The 23,117-nt window shown below is 42.4% G+C and overlaps 1 protein-coding gene across 2 annotated transcripts in view; it reads right to left on the bottom strand.

Moving 5' to 3' along the window:
- The window catches only part of RIPOR2 (RHO family interacting cell polarization regulator 2), a 91,027-nt gene that overhangs the window by 60,100 nt on the left and 7,810 nt on the right, over positions 1-23,117 (bottom strand). Inside the window, exon 1 of one of the 2 annotated variants that reach the window (XM_067537572.1) lies at positions 10,981-11,259. The exons of the other annotated variant lie outside the window; for it this stretch is intronic. The gene's annotated coding sequence lies outside the window, so the exon portion shown is untranslated. Of the gene's footprint in view, positions 1-10,980; positions 11,260-23,117 lie in introns of those variants that run through there. 2 annotated transcript variants of the gene reach the window in all.

Raw genomic sequence — 23,117 nt, 5'->3', positions numbered from 1 at the left:
GCAGGGAACTGAATCCATATCTCCCAAGTTCTTGGCTAGTGGGCTAATCACTGGACCAGCCTTCCTGTAGGACATACCCCTATAGGTATACATTCCTGTACCGAATACGAATGATATAACAAAATATTTAATTTGATCTTTCCAACTCTTAACAAATATGCCCATTTCAATACCACCTACATAAAAATACACCGCAGCTGTATGTCATCTACTTCCATAGCACCTATGCGCAGGTTTATTCATATTTAGGCTACAGGACAAGTGCCTAAGAAACTTTATCTAGAGTATGTAATCATGCAGTTAAACCCTGTATTATAATCATGCACATGCATGGTGGGGAGGAGTTCAGGTTGTGTGTTCACATTTAACCTTTTCACTTCTTGGCTTCTCAGAGTTTTAATAAATAACCTGAATGTTACATTAGAGAAGTTTGTGTGTTTTAGTAGATATATAACACTTTAGAATTTTTCTTTAAAATCCCACTGGTGGTTATTAGTCACATGACCAACTTTATTTTAACTGTTAAATTCTGAAACATGTAGAAGGCAGTAGTGTATAAATATCATCAACACTAAGGTACAGTCTGCATACCCTGACCTTCCACACACCAGCCAACCAGCCCTGTTCACATAAGATCATGAAAGGTGCCATTGAAAGGTGGAGGGAAGAAGAGAGATCTAGCACTGGCTGAGGGACGAGAGAGCCTGCACTGGGTAAGAGAGCTGGTGCTGGACTATAAGCTAAGAGCAGAGGAGCTGACGTTAGGGAAGAGAGATCCTGCTACATAGATGGAGGCAGGGGGTGGAATCATTGTACACCACCCCTTACACTGCTCTGATGCAGACCTCACAACCAAAATCTTCTAGACTTCTATCTTCTAGGGGTGAAACCAGTAGAATATTACAGAAATCAAAGTGTCCTATGGAAATTAGTCTGAAATCTTATAGAACTGTATAGAGAATTATCTCCATCTCCTTTCTACAGGTATTCTAAACCAGTCTTTCTCAACCTTTTAAGTAGCAAGTACCCCCTAACTTCTGAAAATTTTAATAAGTACCCCAACACTCAATTTTCCACAGGATTTTATATTTACAGACTAATGTGAGCCATATGTTGGAAGAAGGGCTGAGTGTATAAGGCCGTGATATGACAGATGTCAGATCTAGTGTGGGTAGGGTTACCACCTTTACACTAGGGGTGCACAACGCAAGTATGTACCTGGGCTAGAGGTGATGTTGGCCAAAGCTAGGAGGCTTTGAGCAGCATGCCAATGCTGGGGAATATAAAGTGCTGCGCCAAATTTTATGCCATAGGTTTGAGAGGAGGAAGGGGTGAGAGAGAGACAGGGAAGGAGGGCGAGAGAGAGAGACAGGAAAAGAGGGTAACTGGTGAAATCTGGGGCTGTCATAGTTGTCAATTTCACTGCTCAACTACAGCAGTGAAATTGACACATTTTCTGGGCACTGGGCTTTGAGCCAGGGAGGGGGGCTGCCACCCAATCCAAGCTGCGGCAGAGGAGGCTTCTGCGCTGGCTGGGACCCATGGATGTGGGCAGGTGGCTGTTGCCTGTCTTCAAGCCGGGGCACTTGAGGCTGTCCCTCGGCTTGGAGCCAGGGCGTGGGTGGCTGCCACCCAGCTGTGAGGCCAGTTCGCTAGATGCAGGAAGCTGCCACCAGGCTCCCACGTGGGAGGTGGGACCTGGCGAGAAGCAGGAGGCTGCTGCCTGCCTCCCCCAGAAGCTGGGGGCTGCCACACACCTCCCATCTGGGAGCTGGGGCCGGATGGGAAGTGGGGTCATGCTGCCTGGCTTCCCCAGAAGTCGGCAGCTGCCATCTACCTCCTCTTCACTCTGTTTTTCCCCGGGTACCCCTTCCTGCCTGTGTCTTACGTACCCCCAGGGGTACACACACCACAGGTTGAGAAACTACGTTCTAAACCATCCTATCGAATTCTATAGCAGGGATATAATTCTCTATCAAATTCTATGGGATGGTTCAAAAACCCTACAGAAAGGTTATTTTCTATTAAATTCTACAGGCCTTTTCCATAAAGGCCTTTCGTTCTCCCCAGTTCTGCTCTTTGGGGCAAACAGGAGGAGAGGAGGTAGTTAAGAAGGAAAGACAAGATAAATTCCTCTCCCCTTCAAAATTCACTGTTATCAGACTTGCACTTTAAATTTATTATAAATTAGTTACACTGTGCAGGCCAAATTCTGTGTTGCACCAATGCACTTGTTACGGAAAGATATTTTGGCTCTGTCTATAAGGCTTTTGTATTTTCTTCTACATATGTACAGCATGTGGACAGGTAATCTTGTATACATGATTTAGTTCTTGCTATGGAAATTAGTCAGACTCAGTAAATCCAAATCAGCTAACCTCATTTGTAATGCAGATTTTAAAAAAAAATCCCTTCAGTTTAAGAAGCCAATAGTACACTCTGTACATGCAACAAGATTAGTTACTACTTAAATCTTTTAGATACAGACTTGTGGCTAAACCAAGCATGGATTAATCAGATTTTACCACATTCATTATTCTTGAACTGCAAGGTAATTATCCTGCATAACTTTTCTTTGCATAAATTAAGGCTGCATTAATTTATTACACTGTTTTCACACATTCTGTCATTAAAAACATTCACTGTGAACTTGGTATGCTGTTAAGGAGATATAAGAATCACACTAAGGCTTGTCCTACAGTACCCTCAACCTTTTCTTTCTCTCCTTTGCTGGGATTACAGAGTTCTCAGATTCTTATGGTAGTAAAAGGTATAAGAGGTTGTCATTCTGTAGGCAGGAAAAAGAGGCTATTTAACTGTTTGCTACAATGCATTGTTTGCTCAGAGATGATTGTGTTCTGCCCTTTTGCCAGTGAATATAGCTCGACTCTTGACTAAATGGTGATTACGTGGGAACACCAACCGTTAGATTGTGAAGTGCTCAAATGCTACAGTGATGAGCTAGCAATACCTTCACAGATAGAATATAGTTCCAATGAAGAATTTGATTGATAATGCAAAGGTCTCAAGGAGCTCTTCTCTATTGCCCTATTCAGTGCTAAAACTAAGTAATATCAGTCTGAGTGGAAATATAAAGCCACAAATGTGAGGAAATTCAAATTTAACATTCCCACAGCAACTCCCTCATCCACACACAAAAATAAAGTGACTTATATGCATATATATGTTGCTCAGTTTGTGCAATTTATACACCATATATGAGTAACAACTGGTGTGGGATCCACTACATTGAATTTACTGAGCCTGATTCTCCACTAGATCTTGTGGGAAGGTTCTACAAAAAATGTTGACTTTGAAAACTGAAATATTTTGGCCAAAATATTAAATATATTTATTTTTAATTCAGAAATACGGCCATGGTGCCTCATGCTCCCATTTTCCTATATAGACGGGTTCCCTGGTCAAACTATATATTCCACAATGCACCATGGTCTCCCATCTTGATGAAGTATGGAAACATGAGGCAACAGAACTGCAACTCCCATGAGGCACTGTGGTGACATATCTGACTCAAAATAGAATCACAGAAGTATAGGACTGGAAGGGACCCTACATTCAATTTCAGATGAAAACTTGGTTTATAGCATTTGTGTATTTCAATGAAAATGTATTCACTGTATTTCTGTGGAAAGCAGACACACTTCGCAAAATAATTCAATTTTCTGTCAGAACAGTTGCATGGAAAGTATTTGGCCATCTCTATTCTCCATTGTCTTGCACTCTGTGTAACCATTTACACCTGTGCACAGTAGGTGTAAAACACTACCATTCTGACATGGTAGAATTTCACACCAGCTTCACGCAGATGTAAATGACTGTACAAGGGCCAAGGGAATGCTGAATCAGGGCCATGCTCTTACAAGGTAAAGAATTTCAACACACTAAACTTACATTACAATTTTTTTGTTTTTTTGAATGGGAAGCATTAGAAAAGGGGAGAAAGGAGAAGGAAGAAAATCCTTATTGGATAATTGCACAGTGAAAAGAAACCATAATCTAGGAGGACTGAGGTTTCTTTCCTGCCTTCAGCTGAGACACATGGCATTCAAATAGGTTGCAAGTTTAGCACCTGCATTACTGAAATGAGAACACGTTGAAACAAAGGTTTTGTGAATCAACTTCCATGGAAATCAGTGGATATGTACCTGCATTTCTGAATATGGGAGTAGCACACAGTATTTGAAATGAGGGTATCCTTAATATACCATTCTTAAATCTTAGTAGCAATTGAACTCTTAGTATTCTTAATTCTTAGAATGTCCTCAATCCAGCACCTAGGTCCTACACTGGCAGAGGAATGGACTCGCAGTTTCCATCTCTTGCTGATATGATTTATCTGAATGTCTAATAACTGAAATAAATGCAGCTATGTTTATTTCAATGGGTGGCTTTCCAGATTAACACAAGTTTGTATTTGTGTATATAGCTAAATAAGTGCACTCAGTGAGCATTAAAATGAGTAAGGAAAATGTCACATGGTCCTGTAAACTGTTCTTATTTCCCAAACAATTCTTTGCAAATGTACCCAACCACGCACTCCTTACCTTGCTCCCTCCAGGATGTCCTAGACAAAGCAGGACTGCTATAGGTCTGCTCAGTAAGGTGGAGAAAGGCCAGTCACCCACCACAGAACCTTGTCTCTCTCCAACAACACAGTGATGTCACAGGTCCACTAGCTAAAACCCTACGTATAGGGCTGGAAAGTGCACACTGGATATGGCTGCTACCGTAATTCAATGGTGCTTGCATTAGTGTGCTCAGTAATGGTGCCTCCAAACCCCACTGACCTTCCCTATGCAAAGTCTATTTATTGGGACTTTATGAAAAGTTACAAAGTACGGCCCTACATATGTGCCATGTCTAAAGTTTTAAAACAAAGCATTTTTAATTGAACATGAAATGGGCACATAAAATTACTTAAAGCATAAAAAATGCCCCTTTGATGCCTGGATAACTCAAAAATGGCCAAATGCCTTTTCACTAGACTTTCTATACACCGGACACATCTACCTTCCTCTCTATGCATAGACTAAGAACAAGCATAAATATTTCAATCCAAAGTGTAACTTTTCCCCCAGAAATTCTGGGGCTCTTAGGGCAGGATTTTATAACGAAAGTGTTGATTGTAAACCATAGTGTTCCTGCTGTTGCTGTAGTTTTCTAGGAATGTATTCTGTCATACGTGATAAAAGAAAGCCACCTTGTTAAGGAAATTTATTTGGCTATTTAGAGGCTTATAGCGGGAGATGATATTCTAGAAGAGAGGCAGTTCTTAACCTTGCTCCATATGTTGAAATAAAACACCCCTATGGCTATTTGCTTACTTGCCTATCTGTCATCAGCAGATTCACTGCAGATGATGGAGAGGCTTAAATAATGTGTGTATCCTGACTGATCCTACCAGCATGATCCTTTCTTACAGCTAAGGTGTAGGCAAATCCCAGAATCTTTTCATATACATCTTGATAAAATTCTGTGGCAAATCCAAAAGCTGCTCTAGATGACAGCAGTTTTGCTGGTTTCTTTTTAATGGCGTCTTTCAGACAACGTTGAATTTGACGAAACTCCTATGTGCTTTGGCTAAATGGGTGTTTCTCTCTGAAATCGGAATTGCATGGGTAATTACTGGAAATGGACACAGTGCCACATAAGGATGAACAGCAGGCTGGGCTGACCTCAGATGCTCCAGCTACTGTAGTTAATCTGAATGTGTGAGTGTCAGAGGGGGAGTACATGTTGTGAGCAGTGGGATAGTAGTAATTAGATGGCTGACTCTTGTCAGTCAAGGTCAACTTACTATATGCACTAGGGACTGTACTGCTTATAGTACTAAAAGGCTGGGAGATAAAATGTATTATTGTGAATACTTCATGTATTGCATTGGTTCCAGAGAACTGTCAGTTTCAATTTGTTCCTTCTACTGAAAAGCAGAAAGATGCCTGCATGCTTTGTGGCTAATCTATCGTTTCTTTTGTGTTTACAAGGGGGAGGGGAGGTGGAATAAGAGAATACTCTTGTACCATAAGAACAAAAAAAAGGCAATTAAAAAAAAATAAATTAGCTTTTTTTTGGTAGTTATTGTTGCTACATGCTTAAAGAATTCACGCCATAAGGAGGACATTGGATCCAGAGCTTCTGTAAAAAAGACCAGGTAAGCACCTGTAATTGTTGGTACCAAAAGCAATAAAGGAACAGTTTGGGTTGCCGGCTTTTCTCCCTAACTTTCCATTAGCAGGACCGTCTGTGCTGGTAGCTGCTTTTTAAACAATGCCAGAATGCAGCAAGATCTTGGTTGTCTTTCTGCTGCTCCTTAATTAATCTGGAATGGGGCAGGGGTGGGTTCCTTCCTTGTTCAGAACCGCACCCCACTTCAGTTGCAAAGGGTTTGAAAAGCTAGTTTGTACTTTCAGCTCTCTGTGCTCTAAACTAAATCCCATGGAAACTGCCTTGGGGGCCCAATTCTGCTCCCATTGCAGTCAGTGGCAAAACTGGAGCAGGGGCTGGTCCTTCACCACACACAATAATAATCAGTACCTTGCAGACTATATACAGAAGAAGGCATGTGTTTTTCTTTGCAATCAGTGTTTGTTTTGTTGATGATGAGCAGTGGTTTATACCAAAGTGGACTTGTTCACCCTGCAACCATAAGGATATGGAAATTACAGCCCCCCCTAGCTACTGCTGCAGTGAGAGCTGCTACACCATTTGCCCCCCCCCACCACCACCACCCGAGGGAATACAATGTATTGTTTGCATTGCTACCCTCTATCTTCTCCTGCAAGCTCTACCAGGAGAGCAGACAGTAGTACAATAGGGTGGGACTGGAGAAAAAGAGTCAGTTACAGGATAGATCTATTTTGGGGTAAGACCTGAAAATCAGGAGTGGAAACTTGTCACCAAGACAAACCCAGGCCTCTCAGCATGCTCAGTAAAGATCTCTTTCCTGCAACTCTGCCAGCTGCATCACTTATTGCGAAACAGGCAGCTGCTCACTGAGAGCTCAATAGGTGTCCTGCTGTTTAAAAACAGGGTCGCTGTGTATCTGCTGAGTGTTCTAGCCCAGTGGTTCTCCACCTGGGTACTTGTACTTGCGGGGTACGCAGAGTTCTTCCAGGGGGTACATCAACTCATCTAGACAGTCACCTAATTTTACAACAGGCTACATAAAAAGCACTAGCAAAGTCAGTGCAAACTAAAGTTTCATACAATGACTTGTTTAGGCTGCTCTATATACTAGACACTGAAATGTGAGTACAATATTTATATTCCCACTCATTTATTTTATAATTATATGGTAAAAATGAGAAAGGAAGCAATTTCTCAGTAACAGTGTGCTGTGACACTTTTGTATTTTTATGTCAGATTCTGTAAGCAAGTAATTTTTAAGTGAGGTGAAATTTGGGGGCATGCAAGACAAATTAGACTCCTGAAAGAGGTACAGTTGAATGGAAAGGTTGACAGCCACTGCTCTACCCGCATTCCCCCAACTAGCACTCTTGACTGGTGGGAGAGCACTGGTCAGCTGCTGGTCCCTCAGCAGAGCAGTGCCTCAGAGAACTTTTCACCATCACCACCCACCTTCCAGAGGGATTTATAGCCACCGAGGGGCCCTCCATCTGGGATTTACACCTCTAGAAGGAGGTATCATTCTGCTTTCAGTTCACACCAATATAAATTGGAGGTTGGCCCACTGCAATCAGTGGGGTTACTCTGGATTTACACTGGGAAGAATTTGGTTTTTCATCAAAAGACCTTTTTAACTCATTGTGGCCTGATTCTCCTCACTGACTTCCACTAGTGCAAATCAGGCGTAACTCTGTGGAAGTCACTGGTGCTATATTTGTGCAAAACTGGCATGAGCAAGAGGCAAATCTCTCCCACTTCTTCACTATAATATTCGGATTCTCTAACCAAGGAAATTTCCTTTAAAGAAACCACGAGAAAGGGCGCTGAGACATGAAGCTGAGTGAATCTCACAGAGAAACCAAACTCTTGCTAAAGGGGAAAACACCCAGAATTCTTAGCATTTCACTAACAGAATCATCCAGTGACCATAACTTTAGGCTGACATGACACCAGCCTGCATGACACTCCTACACATCCCGATCTACATCGATGAACCAGCTGCGTGCACATGCTTCTAAGGCATTGCTACATTCAGTTCCTTCATTGTTCGTTTTCAGCTGGTATTCTTTGCTGGTTGAATGACCACAAACACAAGCTGCCTGTCTCTCACAGCGAGTAGCCTAGTTTGGCAGATGAAAATTACCCCAGTAAAATACCGAGCTGTTCACGAGTGCTCAGTGTTGTTAGTCACTGCTGCACGTAAAGCAGAAAGTCAGATCAGCCATCCCTCTTTTTTGGAGGAAGTGATAGGCATATAAATGCTTGCTTTACTTTTAACCCTACTCCTTCCTACTTTGAAGGCAAGAAGGGAGTTGCTGCCCATTTCTGAGTAGTGTGTATCATGAAGATAATCTATCTTCTTGATCAGGTTTAAATACAGTGCAAAAGGCGGCTATTTAAGTTTCATGAACAGAGTGCTAGCAGTTCCACTCAGCATGATATAATAAGATATTTCAGCATGTGATCAAGGCCAGGCTTTGTACAGCTGTTACTTTGAGTGTTTGCAGATGAATGAAATGGTCACACACTTTGACACAAAAAGCAATAACAGCAAACCATTTTACTTACATATGCTGGGATGTTCACCCTCAGGCTCCTTTAAGAGCCATTTTCCTTTGAAGATCCCCCAGTGCTTAACAAATATTAGTTCAGTCTGATAACATCCCTCTATTCTCATTTTACAGGGCATAAACTGTAACACAGAAAAGTTAAGTAACTTGTTCAGAGGAAGCCTTTGGTAGAACCAACAATGGAACCTAAGAGCCCTGAATCTCAGTCCACTGCTCCAAATCCCAGAAAACACTGTCAAGAAAACATTGCCTGGATACAAAAAGTTAATTCAGTATATGATTAATTTTTATATATCTTAAGCATATATGGCTTTTCAAAGACTTAATTCTGGATTGCCAAAGAGTTAATCTGTAGTGACAAGTATCATGGGCAGTGCCGTAATCACTCTTACGGGCAGTAGGGATTTTGAATTTACAGCACAGTTATGATACGTCTGGTATATTTCAGAGCTACAGTGTATATTTATTTAACCTTATCCCATCAGTGTTGCATTATCGACAATTTGCCATATTTTCCTATTCATTTAAAGCAGAACTCCCCTTTCTTTTCAGTAGGGAGTCCTGCTTGAATATGGACAGGACAATGTGGACCACAGTAGTTCTGTGCAGTGTATTTTTGCCTCTTGTGAAGAACCACTGTTAAGTAATTTCTCAGCTACGACTGGCAGCTAGTACAGTAGAGCTTTCCCAGGAGAAGGCAACTTCCTCATCCCTCAATGCCACCCCTCATTGGACACACCCCTGCCTTTTGTTTATTCAGAAAGAGAGATCTGTTCTTGAATACTAATTGCTTTGGAGAATAGTGATGATGATGCTTCTATTTGGGAGTGTTTCCTGCAGTCTCCTACTGTGTGACAGCAGCTAAAACATGGTAATTAACAGCATGGCAAAATGCAGTCAGATTAAATAATGCGAAACTGAAGCTTGAAAATGTGCAGCTTTGAAGGTTAAATATAAAGGTAAAGATACATGGACAAAATGACCAAAAACAAAAAACAAACAAAAAAACCCCCACAACCACCAAAACCCTCCACTTCCAGAAAGCTGTCAAACAACCTTATTAAAACATTAAAGATTGGATACAATAGGAAGACAGGATTAGAATGACTCTTTGTGACCAGACAAGATGGGTGAGGTAATATCTTTTATTGGACTAACTTCTGCTGGTGAGAGAGACAAGCTTTGAAGCATACACAGGGCATTCAAAAGGTAAAATACGGCACAATGCTAAAATGCAGTATGTTTGTACCAGTTCTGCTTGGACACTATCCAAAGGCTAAAGGGGGAAGAGCTGAACAGGGTCTAATCCTTCTTCAGACTGATAATACCATAAAAGCTTGCTGGGAATAGAATGACAAAATCGAAGAGAATTCTGAGATGTCTTCTGAATAGAAACAAGCTTCCATGCAGTGATAAAAAAGATAAAAATAGTTCTCCTGGTACAGCTTTTCAGATCCTTAAAGAATGCACACAATCAAAAGGGGCTTCTTCAAATGTACAGATTAGAACTACACAAAAGATTGTTTCAAGCTCTCTCTTCTAAAACTGAATCCCAGTGCTCTACGTCCTTCACAGGCTAGAAGTTTGGTGCAGCAACTGCTTTCGTGAAAACAGCCTTTAAAAACAAAATTGTCCAGCTACCAGCTTTTGATTACTTTCAATCTCTTAAAATTTAAGTCTTTTATTTTTCATTAATATTTTTCCTTTCAATTTAGTTGGCCACTATCTTATCTGTTCATTAAGGCAAACTGTACAACTTCTCAAAACTCATTGGATGGTTTCACACTATTGACCTGTGACTGCTAAGCCAGTTGGAGACATAACATACAAGTTCACTCTTATAGTATAATACTTTCTGCATAATTTTCCCCTACTTTTGAGTGCTTTCCTTGACTTGGCATGTTCAGACTTAAGAATCCCCCACTGTTTATGGAGATTGTTCCTGAAAGCAAAGATTCTGTGATGCTTATACAACTTTGAGCTCAAAGCATAAATAAACTCCTGTTGTATGGGAGCATCATGCTAATCTCACACATCTATTTTAATAGTAACAATATCCATCTTGTCCATAATTTAATATTTGCAGTTAAAGAAGTGTTTATGTTGAAACATACAATAACTTCTAAAGCTTCCTAACACACTGCAGACAGCTGATGCACAAAACTACAGCACCCAAACCAACACCATTCACAGTAACAAGAAGAAAGATCTAGGTTTATAATTCTCGTTAAAATAGGGGGAAAACACCAAACCATGTACCTACCTAAATATACAGATTCACATTCATGGCAGGGCTGTTGAATGCACTGGCTTGCAACCAAAAGTTCCTCTTGTACAGTGGAGCTTCATAACAAGTACTCTGGGATCTGACTTGATGGAGGTATACTGTTGTCTTCACAGGCAACCCAGGCTTTAGTTAGTGTTTCAGATTTTTTTAAAAAAAGGCAGAGTGTGGGTGGGGAAAGCAGTCACCAGCTTGTCTTCAGTCACTGTCTGCTCTGACTCCCGTCTACCAGAAGAATAGCAACTACACTATTCCCCTGGTAAAGTTAGAGGAGGAGAGGGAGAGGGAGAGGGAATGTGTGTGTGTACTGAGAGAGTGGGGAGGTCGGTGGAGGGGAACAGTGTCTGATTAGCGTCATGTGTGCTGGGAGTAGCAGGCTAATAGAAACAGCTGCTTGACAGATACTTTTAACTAACTATAGGAAGGAAGGGCACTGCTTTTCTTTCTGCTTTCAGCTGATCACTCTGGCTGTAATGCAGTTCCCTACCTCTCCACAGAACTGCGTTTTGGTTTCTTACATGTTGATTATTTAAATAGAAGTGATTTTTTTTTTTTTGCCTAAACTAATGAAGCACAGTCCTTTTTATGTTGCCTCTTTGTAAATTGCTATGCAGCTAGCGCATTCTTTTAAACTATACAGGGACCTACTGTGGTGCTATTTTCCTGAAAGGTTTTTTTAAAATGAAGGGGGGTGGTTTTTGCTTGAATTTATTTATTTCTAATATGCAGTGTTTAAAAGGACACTGTCAAAGTATGTTTTTTATACTCTTAAAAATCTCATGCCATACTGCATCAGGTGATAGGTCAAGCCAGTCCTGCATCCTGACCCATCTACTATTTGATGCCAGATGTGCAATACTGAGTATGGTGACTCCTTTCTGATTCCTGTGACATTCAATTTAAGACGCATGATATTTGATTATCTTTATCTCAACATGTATAATTACAAATGTAATTTAAAATCCAGCCATTGCAGGTGACTTGATGACTTCCTGGTGCAACGAGTCACAGTCTGTTGCAGTAAGAAATATTTTTTTAATTTGGTATTATTTATACTGAACTCAATAATGCACTTGATACTTTACAGAAAAAATAAGACTCGTCTATGCCCCAAAGAGCTTACAATCCAAAAGCCTCATACTACATATGACAGGTCATAGTGTTTATTACCAAGAGAAGTTCATTGATGCCAAGGGCCCATTTGCAGCAGTGTGCATTACAGTCAGTAGCATCTGCAAGATCAAGCCCTCAGTTTAGACATGCTAAAATAAAGTGTAGAGTAAAGACAACACTGGGAAGGTGAGTCAAAGAGGGAACCTTACATTTTACATCCATTGAGCCTTCTCTTTTGCATTACCATAGGGCAGGATATAAAGAAAGGAATGATCAGGTTTCAAATTCTGGAATACTTCTTTCAAGTTCAATCTTCTTTCTTCTAACGTAAATAATCCTAGTTATTGTGACCTCTCTTCATATGTCAACCCTGACAGATCTCTAAGCACATTTATTTTTGGTCTCTAACCCTTTTTATTTTTCCCGTGCAGCTTTCTTACATGGTGGTGGCCAAAATTGGACACAATACTTTAGGTAATGTCTGCACAGTATTTTTCAGTATTAGTTTCTACCCCTTTAACATTTTTAGCTGCTGTGCTAAATGAGCCGTCTACAAGAATGCCTAAATCTACGTTTCTTTTGAGGGGCAGGGGTAACCTACAAACAATTATGTGGATTTGGTAAACAAATAAAATTTTGAAGGGTTAATCAAATTTGGGGCTTGGCAGGATTGACACTGACCCTTTATATTTATATCTTTATACTTTCTAATTATGTGTGTCCTGGTGGATAAAATTCAACCTTTCAAATGCAAATATTTTTCAAAGACAACACATAAGCATTCACAAAGAATGGTACTTGAGAAGTGAGCTTAAATAACAACAAAGAATAAGCAGATTTCAAAATTTGGACCTGCTCTTACACCTTGTACAAATGAAAACATGTGAGTATATGCCCTAGAAAACATACAGGTTGCTGAACCTGATTGCCTCTTGGTCTTAATCCATTTCAAGTCATAACGTACATAGAAATTAAATAGGACATTACAGCTTTGAAAAACAGTGGAAAAGAGAGCAAACTTCTCGGCTTGCATTTAAAGCAGAAATGGATGTTCTACATTTAAAACAACGGAATTCAGGATGCAATTCAGAGAAGTTGCTGCCTAAAAAAAGCCGCTATGCTCTTCGGCACGTCAGGGAGAGAGCAGAGGGAATACTTGTGGCAATGCTGAAAGCTGTAAATGTCCCCTTCATGTATGCTTAATATTCTCGGGAGCCCATTTCAATCTTTTGAAGGAGTGGGTGACAGACAGTGAAACTGGAGGCCTGGCTTATTTGTTAAAGGTTCAGTGCTGTGCTCTAGCTGCTGTATCTCACCTGGACCCTGATGCTCCTGAAATAGCTGTTCAGCAATTACTGCACTGTATTGCACATGCCCTCTGAGTCTTGTATGTCACCTTTCAGGAGGTTTTTAGAACTTAGTGTTACAGAAGCTAATTCATCCTCAGTTCTAAGCCCCCTTTCCAAGGAAATATTTCTTTATCCTATCTGTGTGCATCAACCGGCAGATATAGTCTATGCTTCTGGGACTTCTCAGTGTCATTTTGCTGCAGCAAATGCAGACAGATAATGTGACCCTGCTCCCAATCCCACAGCCTGCTGAAACCGCAAGGAGTTTCAGTAGTTTTAACGAAGGTCTGGATAGAATCTTTTTTGCCCCACTCTGTCCTTCTGCTCGTTCATTGTCCCTGACACTCTTGCTTTTGAAAGAACCAGTCATTTCACGTTTGCTGTTTTGCTAATTCAGTGGAAAATACTGGGGAGTGCTGCCTCCCTCCATAGTTAGGCAGGCATAAAAGCTGCCATTGTATTGTGATTGTGATAGTGCCACCCTACCTATACATTATTCACTCGGTTGCAGTGTAATCTGCTGTTATGTTAAAAATAGGTCACCACTAATGTCCTCCTAAGTACAAATCTCAAAGTGACAAAAGCAAAACTGATTCTTCTTTACTCAATTAAACTAGAGTGACCTCTCCAAAGCATTGGAAATTGAAATCAACATGGAGCTCCATTCCATGATGTTTCAGTTAATAATACACTCTTTTATAAAACATTACAAAACATGCTGCACTTTAGAAACACTAATACTCAGACCAAGCCTGAGTGGTATCCACCCCCACTTTATAGTTGTGGAAACTGAGGCAGATAATCTTAAATTACCTGTTGGGCTGCTCAAAGTCTACTTGTTCCACATAGTTTGCGACCAATAATCCAAGGCCAAAGAGTGAGTTAGGGTTAGAAGAAAGATGAGAATTCAAGAGTGCCTAAATCCTGTGCTTATACCAGCAGTCTGCACAGCTCTGTCCCTCACAAAGGCTGAACGCATCTGCTGGCAAACATACACTGTAAGCAATGTGGCAAATCTTTAACTTTTCAGTTGTCCCATGATCCCTGTGGTTCCAGGCCACAGAATACTCCAGGGTAGGAAAGTCCCAGGCATTCAGCTCCATTGCAGCTGCATTTCACAGAGATCTCAAGGGATCCCACTGGATTTAAGGGCTGAACCCTAGGGTCATTTAATGGGGCAAAAGCCCTTCCCCTCAAAGGCACAATGTGAGGTAAACTCTGTCAGGGTCCTTATGAAGAACATGGCAGGTATTAGCATTTTATAAATGAATACTATGGGAACTGCTGTCTGATTATTGTCATGCTGCTTGCTACATGGGTGCAAAGAGGTAACCCAGCACTAGGTGGTTTTACACATCAGCAAGAAGGCAGACAATGATTGTAGGTAGTTCAGTCATTGATAATCAACAAACCCTACAGGTGTCAGTTCCTCTGAAGCTTTATCCCCACCACACTCTGACCAACAGGTTGATAATGCCAAGCTGGAGGCAGGGAATCCAAGTGGGAAAAGGGAAACAAAGGACTTTGAAGGGGTTAAACACCTCAGCCCTGAAGCTAAGAGGGGGTTGAAAAGAGGCAGTGGCTGCTGGGGAGGCTTTGTCTCTCCACTCCCAGATTTTGGTGTATCTGTGATAAGTTAGACCTACCTAAGCTGTGAGGTATGACAACATGCCTCCAGGCCTTTTTGTTGTTTTAACCCTTTTTTCCCCTGTTTGCTATGTCCATGTGGATAAAAGAGTAATACTTTGCTTTGAAGAGGCTGTCTCCCAGAGTCACTTTCATTTTCATATTGATCACAGGCCTCTGAAGGAAAGTGTCTGGCCTAAACCAAAGGCAGTTGGATCTGCTAAGAAAAAAACGTTGAGTAAACAGGAGGGCTATAACCTGGTGACCCAGTCTAAAATCGTGAGTGCACTGTGGGATTCCACTCTGCGAGAAGTGTAGGTGGTAGGCCTGTCACTTGAAAGTGTGTGTGGGGTTCAAGGACCAGCTTCCTTTGAAGTATGACAGCCCCCTTTTCACAAGAGGTGAACAATCTGGCCAAGAATCAGAACTGTAACTTCCAGGTTTGCATGAGAGTGGGAAAGTTCACCTTGGTATCCTTGAAGTAAGTATTTTATAGTAATCCAATAACCTCTCCCATTCTCTACACCGCCCTTCTTCATTGCTCATTTGGTTTCCTCCCATTCCCACCTTCATCCTTTCTCTTGCTCTGCCCTGTACATCTGACATGCCCTCCCAATTGCAATACACCAAGCATCCTTTGCTCCAGAAAGCTTCTCAAAACTTACATATTTCACATTGTGTGCAACCAATAACCCATGTGCAACTATTTCCTTCCCCTTTACTCTGTTGCTACCTCACCCTTAAGTTCATCATGTGAAATGTTTTCCCTTTTCTTGTAATAATAAATTGCACGTGTAGTACTTCTCACCTGTAGGCCTTGAAGCACTTCATGAAGTTGGGCAAGTGCTGTTATCCTCATTTTATAACTAGGGCACAGAGCAATTCAGTGAGTTAGCCAAGGTTCTGCAATGAGTCACAATTAGAACCCGGCTCTCCTGAATCCCAACCCCGTGTTCAGTCCACTGCTTCACAGTAGTTCCTTTGCCATGGTTAAGTAGATTGACAGGGGAGGCAGTGTGTGTTCTTGAGGACAGAGGCGTGAGGGAGCCATCACTGCACCAGCCAGTGAGAAGGGGGAGCTGAAGAGATCTGGGGGAGTGCTGCTTACTCAAGCCAGGACTGGAAGGGGGAGCTTCCCTCAGCTTTCAGTAGAGGGGGAGGAGCTGCACTTTCCCTAGCTTATGCTTGCTTTGACCCATGCTCCTTTGTGTTGTACTGTATTTACAGTGATCTTAGGCTATGTCTGCACTACAGCCTATGTCGGCATAACTTATTATGATGTGAATAAACCGTAGTGTCTGCTGTTCATGGAGGTGGTTTTATTATGCCAAGGGGAGGCCTCTCTCCTGTCAGCCTAGCACATCTTCACCAGACTCGCTGCAGCGGTGCAGCTGAATGGGTACAGCTGTGCCACTGCACATGTAGACATGACCCTAGATCATCTGCCCTCAGAGCAGGGAGGGACTCTCCCATCTGTGGCTGTCTGAAGAATGCTGTGCACACCTATGGAAATTTGAAAATAGTAACTAGTAAAAGGATGAACCTCAGCTGATATATAAGCAAACATACGCTTTCCTGTCCTCATCTATACAACTTCAGTGGGTGGGGCAGGGGACAGGGGAGAACATCTGGAACCCATTAAAGCACTATTTTTTCAAAATCCCACACTTCACATTCTGTGCTACCAGCCCCTCTTATGTGCAGGTTTCTTATGGCAAATGAGTAAAGCTCACAAGAGGGCTTGACTGAAACGTACATTCCAATTTCTCGTAATGCTTAGCAACCAGTTGCAGGCCAAGCATTCCTTAAGTGCATGCCAAGTATGTGTGTGTGTATATATGTCTATTACTATGCTTTTATTCTGTTTTTTCCCCATTTTCTTGAAAAGCATGCCATGTTCTCTAATTAATATGCATGAAAAGCTGCTGGAAGCTCATTATGTCTCAGTGGACAGCCAAAAGTCAGATATGTGACGAGATGATCAAAGTGAATGTGATAATCAGAGGTCTAAAACTACAGGTGCTCAGTTTTCAGTTTGTTTTTCCCTAGAGAGACTCTGAGGGATTGTTCCATTGTTTGTTGGTAATTTGTTTATGGGAAGGATTTGTGCTGGATAACTAAGGGCAGGTCTACACTTAAAATACTGCAGCAGCACTATGTGCTTCAACGAAGACACTACAATGCTGACAGGAGAGCTTCTCCCTTCTCTGTAGTTAATTCCCCTCTGTGAGAGGCGGTACCAATGTTGATGGGAGAAGACTTCCCGTCAACACAGCACTGTCTACCCAGGGGCATAGGTGGGTATAACTGCGTTGCTCAGAGGTCTGGATTTTCAGGCCATAACCAGGGTGGGGCAAGCAGGGCAGCCGCCCAGGGCACAAAGTTGCCAGTATGGAAAAATAAGGGGCGGGGGGGGGGGGGGGGGGGGGGGCATGGGGATGCAGGGTCACGGGCCACCCCAGATTTCTCCCTTCCATTTAACACAGAGATTTTCAAATTGTCATCTCCTGCCAGGAGCCAGTGGATCAGTAGCTGGTGGGAGCCACCCGTCCCACTCAGGCCATTGGCTCTCCGTGCTGTGGAAGCTGGGGTGCTGGCTGGCTGCCTGGCAGTCCTCACGGCCCTGGTCCTCAAGCCAGGCCACCTTTGCAGGGCCTGGCATTCCCCAGGCAGAGCAAGCGGCACAGCTCCGGGCTGTGCCCCGACGCGTTCTTCCTCTCTCGCTGAAAGCACCTAGCGACCCCCCTGGAGCCAGCTCCTGCTCACGGAGCCTGGATGCCATGAGCTGCTCCCTGAGGCGCTCGCTCACTGCTGCCTCAGGGAGCATCTAGTGGCAGCCGGGCTGTGTGAGCAGGGGCTGGTTCCAGGGAGCGTTGCCGGCCAGTACCGGAGGCCTTCGGGGGAGAGGCAAGAATGTGTTGGGGAGCACACACTCCTGGGGAGTGCCCGGCCCTGCAGAGGCGGTTCGGCTCAGGGAGCATGGAAGGGATGGCTGCCAGGCAGACAGCCAGTTCCTTGGCTCCCACAGCGCGGAGAGCCAGGAGCCTGAGTGGGCTGGGCGTCTCCCACCAGCTTCCGACCTGCCGGATCCTAGCAGGAGGTGATGGTTTTTAAATTGTGGGTCCGTGCCCCACACTTTGAAAATCTGTACTAAATGGAAGGCAGAAATCGGGGGGAGGCACGTGCCCAGCTGTTCCTCCCGCCACACGTCTCCTCCGGGGGGTGCAATATGGTTGCTCGCCCCGGGCACTAAAACGCCTAGTTATGCATCTGAATTTTTCACACCCTGAGCGATGTGGTAGTGTAGATGTATAGTGTAGACCCAACCTACGTAACTCACAGACAGAACTGTAGGCAGTGGTGTTGTAGCCTTGTTGGTCCCAGGATATTAGAGAGACAAAGTCAGTGAGGTGATATCTTTCAGGGGACCAACTTCGTCGGTGAGAGAGAGACAAGCTTTCGAGCCACACAGAGCTCTTCTCCAGGTCTGGGAAAGGTACTCTCAGGGCTTGTCCATACTTACAGTACTCCAGTGGTGCAACTGCACCTCCCCAACTGTACTCCACCTCCCTGCAAGGCGATAACTATGTCAACAGGAGAAGATCACCTGCCGACATAGCCCTGTCTAAACTGGGAGTTAGGTCGGTGTAACTGTGTCACTCAGGGGTAGATTTTCCACACCCGAGTGACATCTGTAGTGTAGAACAGGGCCCAGTGTCACAGAACAATGCAAGGTGGAACAGATCATTAGGTATAAGTAGTTAGCACTTATTGTCAGGGACCATTCAAAAGACAGTGGCCCGTTAACACCTCTGCAGTCTTAGGACAAAAAGAGGGGGCTAGTGGGTTACAGATTGTTGTAATGAGCCATAAATCCAGGACCAATTTACACTTAAAATGCTGCATCTGAACAGCTGCGCAGCTGCAGCATTTCAGTGACAAGACTCCAAGCGGATGGGAGACTCTCCCGTCGGTTTAGTCAATCCATCTCCTCAAGGGGCGGTGGGTATGTGGGTGGGAGAAGCTTTAATAGTCTCCTAGTTCCTCTCCCCTTTGGCCCTCAAATACTTAAACTGATTCCTTCTTGCAACCCTCACTTATTCTCTCTAGAACACTTCCTTAGCTCCCCCACTACATTTCACAGGCCATAGCATCCTAAGGCCTCGCTGCCAGGTGCTGGGTTATGAATTAGACGTTATGTTCTTGAGTGCATGGTGTCTCCGAGATCATTGCAGGAGAGCAGGGGAATGTGGAGTGCAAGAGAGGTTTTGTTGGAAGGCTGGTTATTATTGGAAGTTGTCATAATGAGAAGTGGGGAAGGGACCCACATCATTTAATTTAAGTTCCAGGCATGGGAGTCACACTGTTTGATATCTGGGTTCAGGCACATTCCTGACACAATAATTCCATCACAGACACGCTTCTACTGAGCCTGACTGATGAATGCTCCGGACCAAATTCTGCTCTCAGTAATACCAGTGTAAATCCCCAGGAACTCTGAAATCAGTTAATATACTCCAGGTTTACACTGGGTGGAGCTCAGCCCTCAGTGTTTTAATAGCCACTTTGCTGAATTGCCATTTTTGGATTTTGCTGTCCGAGTACAAACCCGTTCCAGAGCCCCAGCATAGGTACTCTGGTAACTAGCCCCAACTACTGTCCATGCTACCACGTGGGCCACACTGCATAATTTCAGTGTGTTTGCTTGAGCAGAGCTAGTGGGTCTCTGCACTGTAGACACGCCTCTAGTAGTGCCATAGGGAGGAACAGAACAAAATTTAGAAACTGTTTCATAACCATACAACCTCCAAGATGCAGCCATTGCTTTCCTTTTAATACACTTGTCAGTGCATAGTTCCATGGCTTAAAAATAGCAATGGAAAAGTGCTCAACTGCTGTGCGAATGAAATGCCTTTTGATGACAATTGTGCTTCTATAAACCAATGATCCTAAACTTCATCTGCTAAGTATTTAAATAGAGACATCACAGCAGACAACAGTTTATATACCTTGATCTGAACTCTCCTAACATCCTGTGGCAGGACAACAGGGAATTGGTGGGTTCCATCTTTCTCCTGGAAACTGATGTTTAATCTCCTGTGCAATTCTACTGTTGTTATTAAAGGAAAAGGGATAGTTTCCTCGCAAGAGGGCAAACAGCACTATGCAGCTCACCAACAGACACTGGAAAGCTTTTCATACCACATCAGTGGATTTCAATTCAATAAAGAACAAACAAAGAAAGAATATTTAATGCAAACCAGGAAATCATGTTAATTAGGCATTTGGCATGGCTGGTATTGGCAATGAGGACCATATTCCAACATATGACTGAGGGGGGTACTATTTTCAGTGCAGCATTTAAAGTGATTAGTGAGTGACAGCAGCCCAGTGCTAATCAGTGGCTCGTGCCTCTGATTAAGCTAACTCTTCCTGGTTCAATGACAAGAGTCAGGAATAGAAATGGCACAGAGTTGCACACTCAGACAGACAGAGGGAACTGAGCGGCGTACTAGATCACAGAACTGCCTGCTATTCTGTGTTCTTAAAAAAAAACATGCTAAAAGTTAATTCAACAGCATTTTAAAACTCTATCTTTTTTTTTTTGTTTGTTTTATTTGCTTTTGAGATCTTTTGTCTCAGCCCATTTCAACATTTTTCCCCCCCTAAATTAAGAAAGAGACTTTCATTCATTGTCATACAAATAGTATCAGTTGCCAGGCATCCTTCAGCATAAATGTCAATAAATGTTTAAGATCTTACAGAAGCTTTCTGGTTTTCTGCAATTATTTAAAGTGTTCCTGTCTGCAAGAGGCTAATCAGAATCTGTCTTATGGGCTCAAAGTGACTTAACAGTCAAAAAAGTAATTATAAAAATGACAATGGGGGTTCCCACATTTATTCTCCGTGACTTCTGAACTGTGACCAGATCCTGCAGTCCTGACTTGGACAAACCGCCCAAATTCATTCAGTTTATAAACTTACTAAAAGATGATTTTTCCAAATACCAGCAGAGAAATCTAGTTTATGAAAACCAAGTTGTGCTCTTTTAGGTTTTTACATCATCACCAGCAATAAAGATTCAGCAATTGGAGCTCAGCTATCAGTTCTGCTGATGAAGTGTGAGGCACAATAGAATCCCCACTCATTTTCCTGTAGCTGTATTAGCTTTGTGATGCTAATAGATGCAAAAACCATCTTTTTGTCAGCAAATTCAGACGGGGCTCTGAAAATACTGGGAGAGATTATTTTTGTATATAGTCAGTGTTTTTTTAAACGATAAGCACACTTTGATATACCTTTTATATCAATTTCAGGCCCATCTACATCCTAGAACTATGGTTTCACCATAGTGGAGCATGGTGAAACAAGAATGAGGAATAAAAATGATAGACTCATAGAAATGTAGGGCTGGACAGAAAGTCATCAAATCCAGCCCCTTGTGCAGAGGCAGGACCAAGTAAACGTAGACCATCCCTGACAGGTGTTTGTCCAACCTTTTCTTAAAATCCTTCAATGATGGGGATTACGCAACCTCCCTTTGAAACCTATTCTAGAGCTTATCTACCTTTATAGTTAGAAATTTTTTCCTAATATTTAAACTAAATCTCCCTTGCTCAAGAATACTTACTTCTGCTGCTATCTTCAGTGGACATGGAGAACAATTGATCACAGTCCTCTTTATAACAGCCCTTAACATATTTGAAGACTGGTAGTAGATGTCCCCCTTCCACCCCTGTTTTCTTTTCTCAAGAATAAACATGCCCATTTTTTAAAACCTTTCCTCATAGATCAGGGTTCCTAAACCTATCATTTTTGTTGCTCTCCTCTGGATTCTCTCTAGTTTGTCCACATCTTTCCTAAACTGTGGTGCCCAGAATTGGACACAATAATCCAGTTGAAGCCTCACTAATGCCAAGAAGAGCAGGACAGTTACCTCCCGTGACTTACCTATGACGCTCCTGTTAATGCATCCCAGAATTATATTAGCCTTTTTTGCAGCCGCATCACATTGTTGACTCATATTCAATCTGTGATCCACTACAACCCCTAGAACCTTTCAACAGTACTATCACCTAGCCAGTTATTCCCCATCTTGTAGCTGGGCATTTGATTATTCCTTTCTAAGTGAAGTACTTTGCACATGTCCTTATTGAATTTCATCTTGTTGATTTCAGAACAATTCTCCAATTTGTCAAGGCTGTTTTCAATTCTAATCCGATCTTCCAAAATGCTTGTAACCCCTCCCAGTTTGGTGTCATCCACAAATTGCATCCACACGCTTCACTCCATTATCCAAGTTATTGATGAAAATATTGAAATGCATTGATTCCAGGGAATCTGTATGCTGAAGCAATCAGAGTCTTTATTCACACACTGTAGGGAGTTTTATCAAAAATCATGCAGAATTTTATAGAAATGACTCCAATAGGATTCTGTAGAAATTACTTTGAAAACCTATTGAATTTAATAGATAAGGATAACCCTCCCATAGAATTTTTGAACCATCCTACACAATTCTCTAGGAGGGGGATATAATTCTCTATTAAATTCTGTAGGCTGGTTCCAAAACCTATTGAAAGACTGTCATTTTTTAAAGGACTCTTCTATAACGAGAGGCTTTAAAGAAGTCTTAGGGGGAAACTTCAGGGTTCTTCCTGAGTTGACTGACACTTGCTGCATTTCTTGGGTTCCAAGAGTTCCTGTGAATAGAATGCTGACCCAGCACTGGAATTTTTCACTTCAGATTATACACCATGAAGAAAGTGCGATGAAATTTCAGGAAAGGAGAGTCACTTTCACAAACAGCTTATTGGAATTCAGGGTAGCACAGAAATAGTTGCACAAAAGCTTGTCATTGTATTGTTACTTCCTCTTTAGTTTGGTAACAGGAGAGGAAGGAAGACAGGCCACCTAAAGGGTGAGCCTGGGATGATGAAATTGGAGGTGTTGCAACTACCTGTTTGCAATGTGAATGTAATTTGATTATAATTTCGGTCTCTGCTACATACTGTCACTTAATGAAAG

The sequence above is a fragment of the Emydura macquarii genome, unplaced genomic scaffold, assembly GCF_026122565.2.
Source record: "Emydura macquarii macquarii isolate MOO-44397 ecotype Brisbane River unplaced genomic scaffold, CSIRO-AGI_Emac_v2 contig_431, whole genome shotgun sequence".
Taxonomy (NCBI): domain Eukaryota; kingdom Metazoa; phylum Chordata; order Testudines; family Chelidae; genus Emydura; species Emydura macquarii.
This window is presented reverse-complemented; position numbering and strand designations above follow the sequence as displayed.